This window comes from Raphanus sativus, chromosome 1 (genome assembly GCF_000801105.2).
Source record: "Raphanus sativus cultivar WK10039 chromosome 1, ASM80110v3, whole genome shotgun sequence".
Lineage (NCBI taxonomy): Eukaryota > Viridiplantae > Streptophyta > Magnoliopsida > Brassicales > Brassicaceae > Raphanus > Raphanus sativus.
Genome location: NC_079511.1, coordinates 16,800,037 through 16,809,493, shown reverse-complemented (window position 1 = coordinate 16,809,493; position 9,457 = coordinate 16,800,037).

The following is a 9,457-nucleotide window of genomic DNA, read 5'->3' as shown; positions in this document are numbered from 1 at the left end:
TATTCAAGTTTACTTAAACTTTTAATTTTATTTTATTTAGATTGTAATAATAATAATTAAGAATTTATAGAGTTATTTATTCATATTATATTTTATTCAGTTAAATTTTATTTTTGAATTAGTCTAATAAATATATACATTAATATAAATAACATATATAAGTTGATAAATATAAATTATAACTACACTTATTTTGATAATAAAAATATGATTCATAAATTGATGAAAAAATAATTTGTAATTATTATTTATATATAATTATATATTTTATAGTTATAGAAAAGTTATTAGTATTACCATATTTCTAAAATCTTACCAAAATAGATACTAGTAGAAAAACTAATATATTGATATAAAATTTATTAATTCTATATTACGAAATTTGTCAAAATATGAATTCGTTTCTAGAAAATAGTCATTACAATATCTAAGTAATCTTAACAAAAACATAAATCTTAATATAGAAAACTTTATATGTCACAATTAGATTGATGTCATGTCATATTTCTTTTAATTCATGTTACCATTTTTTGTTGAAAGTAATTGTAGTGATGACACATGTACAAATCACTTCTCAATATAGTCTAAAGGATTTTATCGTAGCATAAATACTTTAGTACGTAAACTACACTTGAAAGCACTCATGAAGTTGAAATATTTTGTAATAAATCAAATATCAAATTCTTTACATATGACAAAAAATTATTATAATAAAATTATATTTTCTTACCTAAAATATATTTGAAAACACTCATATACATAAAATTATACCTAAAATAATAAAATCTATCTAGAAAAAATGAGTGAGATAGTTGTGAGAAAAGGGGGTTTTATTCTTCAACTATTCTAAATTAACACTTTTATACCCAACTACAACTTATGCAGATTTATTCCCCAAGTTATCATTAACTATGCAAAATTAGACTTTAATAAATCAGACGTTAACTCACCGTTAGAAGCGTTAATATAACTAGAAAAGGAGAAAGGATACAAAGCTTTTGCTTTTAAAACTCAAGAACCTTAATTTTTTTTTTCTCAGAGCAATTTCGAATCAGAGTGGTGAAAACATTCTTCGGAAACCCTGATGGAAACAGAATAAAATTCCGGTTCGGAGGGCACCGAACTTGAAGAAGACCAACTTGTCATCATCACACCGAGGAGGATGTTCTCCACTCACATGCTGTTGCTTTCGCTGCAAGAAACAATCAACGACTCCCCTTGCAAGATCGTTTATTTGTGTATAGAGATGTGAAGGACGCGTTGTCTCGCTGGTATTTTCAGATGCAGCTATCTAAAAAAAGAAATGGATAGATACGTTCTTGAATCTATGTTTAAGTCGTTTGCAGCAGAATTAAAATAATACCCAAGAAAGTATAAAGAATTTAAAAGGGAAGAACACATGAAAATGAATATGCAGGAGACAATTAACATGAGTTTGACGAGGGAAATAATGTGCCCATGGGTAGATGAGCTTAAATATTTCAATAATCATTATGAACACATTTAGTAGTAGATATCATTTTCAAAAGCACGAGGTAAAATCAAACAAAGATGCCTAAACATATATTATCTGATTCGAAATTGCTCTGAGAAATAAATTTTAGGGTTCTTGAGTTTTGAAAGTAAAAACCGTACCTTTTCTCATTTTCTAATTAAATTAACTCCTCTAACGATGAGTTAACGTCTGATTTATTAAAGTCTATTTTTGCATAGTTAGTAAAAATTAGGGAATAAATCTGCATAAGTTGTAGTTGGGTATTAAAAGTGTTAATTTAGAATAGTTGAGGAATAAAAAACCCCTTTTCCCGATAGTTGTTAATAAACCAAAAACCCTTTTTGTGCTATCCCCTAGACTATATTTGAGAAGCGATTTTTAAATTTTGCTTACATGTCATCTCTTACAAAGACTCTCACCAAAAAAAATATGACATGGCACACTTTAATAGATGACATGGCTTGTGAAAAAGATGACATGGCTTTGTGAATACCTAAAACCCTAAAATTATTTCTAGAAGATATATATATATATATATATATATTATTATATATATATATATAACGAGTCTTATATAATTTCTCAGAAGATGGCGGTGATCAAATCACTCATGTGTTATCAACGGAAGCTCTTTGACCATATGTAAGATTTGAGATTGCTTATTTCCTTCTATTGTTAACGGTGGCTTTATTGCAATTGTATTTACCTTTTATGTTGTATTTTATTGATATTAAATTAAATTATGTTCCTTGGTCTTTTAAAATACAAATTCAAGAACTTTGAAATATATTATTTGTGGCACATGAGCTACGTCTGGTGAGACAATTGTGTGTGTTTTTTTTGACACATGCAGGTCTCTACCTAACTATGCATATATTCAACTATTAACATATCACCGGTTAAAATTTTTATTTGAATATACATGCATGTATTCAATAGCTTACAAATTACAAAGTCAATAAAATTAATATTAATAATTTTGGTATGGATATGCATAAATCGATTACACATGTACATGAATTTTACATATTTAATTGGAATATGAATCCTTACGTCGGTGAACTTCCAATATTTCTTTAGAGATTTAAATTTTTCTTTTTTCACGAAAGGAAAAGAATAACTATGGAGAATATATGATTCTCACATGAATTTGATTCTATTATGCTATATATACAATCTTACTTATCTTTTCTGTAAACAAAATATAAATTTTACTATTTTCACTCAATTATTTATTTTGTGTATTTCTCATTAATAGATAAAACACAAAAGGAAAAAGATAACTATGGAGAATATATGATTCTCACGTCAATTTGACCTATTATGCTATATATATATCCCCCTAGACATTATTTGCGAAGTGATTTGCCACATGTCTTCTCTACAATCGTTTTCACAAAAAAAATTGTGACGTGTCTATTAAGATTGATGACATGTCATATGGTTAAATATGACATGGAAAATTACATTTAATGCTGATATATATTTTTTGGAAATCTTTGTAAAATATAGCAATAACTCATATATTACATTTAATATTGATTTATATTTTTTTCAATTTTGTAGAATATGGTAATAACTCATAAATCATCACTAAAATAAATATATTAAAAATATGACATTTAGAATTTCGAAATATTATATAAAGTTTACTTTTTAATTATAAAATTTTTTATTATCTAAAAGTTTCTAAATTTTCTAAATTTAAAAAAAAATTTAAATCGTAATATCATTAGTTTCTTTTTAGATATCTACAAATTATCGTAACTATACAATTTTATATGATTTTTTATTATTTAGTACAAGTTGATTAATACATTTAACCAAATGAAATAAATAATTTTTTATCTAAGATTTTAACTTTATATATACATATATATTCTTAAATATAATTTAAAATAAAAAATATTTTCTCTTAATTTTATGCTTAACTAATGATATTTTATTAATTATTGGAAAATAATAAAATATATAATATTAATAAATTACATTTGAAAATATAAAATTTAACTTTCAAAAATTCATCACTACACATGGTGGCAGGAAAACACCTAATTAATATTTGTGAAATGACTACTAAAATTGATGACATGTTTTAAAGATTAATATGACATGGAAAATTATATTTAATGTTAATTTATATTTTTGGTAAAATTTTAAAATATGGTAATAACTCATATATTACATTTATTGTCTATTTATATTTTTGGACTTTTTTAAAATATGGTAATAACTCATAAATCATCATTAAATAAATATATTCAATTATGGCATTCGGATTATCATTTAAATTAAAAATATTTCAAAAATATATACATTTTTTAGAAAAATTATAAAAAAAAATCATAAAATCAAATTAAATCGTAAATCATTAGTTTCTTATATATATCTACAGATTTTATAAATACTTTTTAATTTTAATTTTTGACAATAAAGTAATTTTACATATTGATTTAATATATTTAATTAAAATAAATAGATAAAATCTACCAAAGATTATAATTTTAAATATATACATGCACATTCTTAAATATAATTCAAAATAAACAAAACTGTTTTTATCTTAATTTTAATGTTCAGTTAAATCAAATTTGTACTCCCTCCGTTTCTTAAGAGTGTCGTTATGATATTTTCACACAGATTAAGAAAATTGTTGAAATATATGTAAGTTGTAATTAATTATACCTTTTTAACCAATAGTATTTTTAGATAAATAAATTATTTATAAAATCAATGCAGTTTGCAATTAATTTTCAGCTAAAAGTTAGTATAATTTACATTGGAATTGTAAAGTGACACTCTTTGTGTAACAAGAAAATGAGCTCAGAGTGACACTTATTATAAAACAGAGGGAGTATTAAACTATTTATAAGAAAAAGAAAATTTATAATATTAATAAAATAATTTAGATATTTTTCTATAAGATAATAATATTTCTAGAATATAAAAGATTGATTATACATAAACATATATAAATTATCTATCAAATTTTAAAAATATACTTATATATTTTATCAAAAACATATATAAATTATACATAATATATTTATGAACCTAAGGTAAACTAAAAATAATGTAATTAGCAAAATCGTTTTATTTTAATCTAATTATAACCAAAACATTATGATTAAAAAATGATATAGCCCAAATGCAAGTAATGATATCATTATCAATCAAAATATGAACAACTAAATCAACCAATTATTATGACGTATCTATTTTGCATATATTCATATACGTGAATAAATTTTCAATATTTTACAAGTTATGTTTAATAATGAATATCTGATTTACTTTTTTCTATTTTTCTAAAATAAGATATATCAAATTATACAAATTTTATGAAATATATTTACAAATATAAGAGGATAAACTGAATTACCTACTATACGATAATTTTAACCTAATGAGAAAAATCATCATTAATTTAACCGTCTATATACAACTCAAAAAAAAAGTTGAAATAATACAAAATATCATACTTAAAACATAAAGATATTTAATACAATTTTTTATACATACAAATAAAAGATTACTTAAAACATATAAACAAATAAAGTAAAGTACTTATTTGTAAATATTTATTCCCGTGCATGAACACGGGAGAATCACCTAGTGAATATGTAAACCAAAAAAAAAACAGAATGCATGAACTATACCTACTAAGGTGTTGTTCGTTTGCTCGTTTGGGTGAAGATGCAAGTTGATGTTCATTTTGTACATTAAAATGCTACATCCAGATGGATCACACAACTGCATTTATGAAAACTCATTTCAAATTCTCATCCATATGAAGGTGTGTTTTCACAGAGCATCTGGGTGAAGGTGAGTCTTCAACAAAAATTTAATAAATTTTTCGTCAAAACAAAAAAAAAATTCCTGCCAAAACCAAAAATGTAATTTTCCGTCAAAATTGGAAAACCACAATTTCTCGTCAGAAACCGGAAAAACAATTTTCCGCCAAAATCGAAAAACGTAATTTCCCGCCAAAACCGAAAACGCAATTTCTCGTGAAAACGGAAAAAACACAATTTCTGGCCAAAACCGGGAAAACACAACATCCCGCCAAAATTGGGAAACACAATTTCTCGTCAAAACCGGAAAATGCAATATCCTGCTAGAACCGAGAAAATGCAATATCCCGCCAAAACTAGAAAAATGCAATAACCCGCCAAAACCGGGAAAACACAACTTCTCGCTAAAACCGGAAAATAAAATTTTCCGCCAAAACCGAGAAAACGCAATATCCTGCCAAAACTTGAAAAATGCAATTTCTCGCCAAAGCTAGAAAACATAACTCTCCTGCCAAAACTGGAAAAAGGCAATTTCTCGTCAAAATCGGAAAAACGTACTTTCTCGCCAGAACCAAAAAAATGCAATTTTCCGCCAAAACGGAAAAGCGCAATTTCCCTCCAAACCGGAAAAGCACAGTTTCCCGAAAAAACTGAAAACGCAATTTCCCGCCAAAATTAAGAAAACATAAATTTTCGCCAAAACCGAGGAAAACACATTTTCCGCCAAAACTTACAAAATGCAATTTTCTGCCAGAAAAATTAAAACAAGTCTATTTTAATTATTTTAGTAACAAGTTCATCTCGATGTAGATGCAAGTTAAAAAATAAACATAGTTGCATTCAGATGATCCATCTGGATGGATAAACGAAATGCGAAAACGAACAACACCCAGATGGATCATTTGGATAAGGCATCCATATAGACCATATGAATGCATCTTTCAGATGTACAAACGAACATGGCATAACTTATGCAAGAGATGACACAAAGTTGATCAAAAGATGCTCTTTCAAAGAAGAAAAAAGCTGATCAAACGATTAGATGATTACCTTCATCTCTTTGGTCGTATCTTTTACTTTTTATTGTCTTCTAATATCTCTTCTTCCTCCTTTTTACTTATTAGCCAAAATTAACCAAAATTACAGTCATAACTAAATTTTACGATAACCTTAAATGATAAAACCTGTATAGAAAATCTGAGCGAGATGACCCAATAAAGAAACCAAAGTCAACATTATACTAATATAGATATATGTTATTATATTATCTTAAACAATTATAATATTAAATAAATTTAATCTAAATATTCATTAAATTTAACGTAGCTTTTAACCGCTTCAATTTTCTTCACAAATAATAATATAGATACCCAACCCAAAAATCATCATAACAAACATTGCTTGACTCGCGGCATTTCTTGGTCAAAGGTGCGGACTCTGATGTAGACTGGTCAAGATTCATCCAAGCGTCCAGGTGCATCCATGATGATCGGGTCCATCGCGGTAAGGAGAAGGACGCACGCAGGCTGGTCGGGCTGGTTGGCCGGGTGATCTTCATGAACGGAATGAGCTGATGGGTTGACATGGTCAGTAGATTCAGCACGATCTGATGGTAAAACCTCGGTTTGGTCGAGCTGGTAAACAAGAACGCCACCTTGGGTCGTGTCCATGAACCAAAAAGGACGGTGCTCGATTTTGTTTCTATCATACTCTCCCTCTTCAAAAGGATTTGTCCTCAAATTCATTTTACCTAAATCAAAAGAAAATGAATGAGATAAAAAGAATTTTAAAAACATGAAAAATTCAACGAAGGAAAAATTTGGAGAGAAACTTCCTTGGAGTTTTGAAGTCATTTTCTTCAAGTACTTTCATCTCCAAAGCCTAGGCTGATAAGCATGGTCACTGCTTTCATTTCTTTGAGACTGAACCTGTTTATCCTGAATACTCAAAGCAAACATTAAAATACCAGGATAATATGTGCAAGACATGTACTTGTTCAAATCACAAATCAAAATTTCTTTCCTTAGAACAAGTAGCACAAGTTTTCAACATTTCAAAGCTCACATCAAAATAAGAATTAATGACCACCAGGGTTTCAAGACACGTGATTACATGGTTCCTAAAGAGCAATTCCAAAACATGCACAAATTTCTCAGATTTAGAACACAAAAGATTAAGCCTAAACTGAGAATTACTTATCCAAGGCTCAACATGTTTATCAAAGAAGGTGTTCTAAATCAGAATGCTTTCAAGGCATGAAACACCATAGAACATTTTCAAAACGTGTCTAACATGATCAGAATCAGAACACACAAGATCAGGCTGCAAACCAGAATCACCAAAATCAAGATCACAAAAATTATTTTCAGTTCCAAGTGATTTATTTTCCAGCAGCTTCTCAATAAAGAATCCGTCCAAGGCACAATAAGATGCAAACAAATCATCAGTGATCAGTGCATGTCTAGAAGAACTGAGAGCAAAACTATTTTCTTTGAAAACAAACAAATCAAAAGATTTTCTAGCACAAAAGTCAGTTTGTTTCAAATCAATCTCAAAAGACTTTTCAAAATGATCAAAGCCTTTGCTATGCTTCAAGAACTGATCAAAGGTCAAAATAATTCCAGCAGTGATGCCATTGACATTTTGAAAACGTGATTGATCAAGAAATTCATCAGGTTCAAAGATTTTAAAAGAATTAATCATGTTTTCAAAAACAGATTTTGAAACATAAAATTCTTTCATCTTGTCAAGACCAAAACAAGTCACATCACGAGAACTGATCTTCACAAACATGTCAGGCAAAAGAATTAATTGAATCTGATTTCTCACAGTGCTTTTGAAGATCAGGAGACAAAAGGGCAGGAGACAAAGGACCGCGATCAAAACAAAGATGGCTCTCCATGGCAATGGAGGTGATGCTTGTTGCTTCCTCATCAAATACTGGACCAGGTTCGTCCTCCTCATCAAAGATAGGATCTGGACAATCATATAATGACATCCTAGTGTCAAGGTGTGGTTCTTGTTGTGGATAGTCCTGTTGGAACTATTTTTTTAGCAATGTATTCATATGCTAAAAATAAAGTTAGTGTGAATGAGAATTGGAGGCTAATGTGTGTGATTTGAGAAACTTGTATAGAGTTACAAATATACACATTAGATATTTGGATTTGGGTTTTGATTTGTTAGTTGGACTTCATGTTCATTAACTTAATCTTTTAAACCAAATATATGTGATCTTTTATATTGATAAAATATAAAAAAAAAATCCATTTAAAATATATTATTTTGTTTGAATGAGTCAAATAATAATAATTATACTCTTTAAAATGTGAAATGAATTCACATAATAATGACAAGAAATAAAGACTCCATTAGTGCACCATGGGAGGTTTCATTTTTATGTTGAAAATGAAACTTGTGTTTCTCATTATTTTTCTATATAAATGGCTTGTTAGCATGATAGAAATATACACACATCAATAGCAAAAGAAAAAACCACATTCTCCCATATTGAAAAGTTATGTTAGTATTTTTTATTTTGTGTCTGAGAGTACAACACAAAACTAGTTTTGCCAGGCTTCTGATAGAGTGACGCAAATTCAGAAGATTGTTTGCAGTTGTATCCTGGGACTCATTACGTTATCAAACCATCGCACTATGGAACGTATTTTGAGTTAAGGAAAGAGATAATATCTCGCCTCTGCAGTTGTATCATCATTTTCTTACTCTTTGGTATAGTTTTATCATTTTTATTATTTACAATATTCAGTAATCCGTAGTATATAAAATACGGTTCTATCAAGTCCAAGGGCTCTTCCTCAAACCTACGAAACTAGAACAAGACTACTCGGATGCTCCGGTTCAAAACAGGTTAGTCCATTAGTCTCTTCATTATCAATATCAAACACAAGATCAGGTTCAAGAGAAGGAAGATCACATTGATCCTCACAAGTGATCAAACCTTTCATCAGCTCTTCATCATACTCATCAAAAATTGGTAGAGAATTTGAAAAATCTTTAAACTCCTCAATATGGGTTTCAAATTTACCTTTGGATTTCTTGCTGATGAATAAGGATGGCTCAGCTACAGGTGCACGTGTGGATGTGCTCTTCTCATGGATCTTGATGACGTCTTTGAGGGCTTTCATCATTCCCTTCTCAAAGTTGT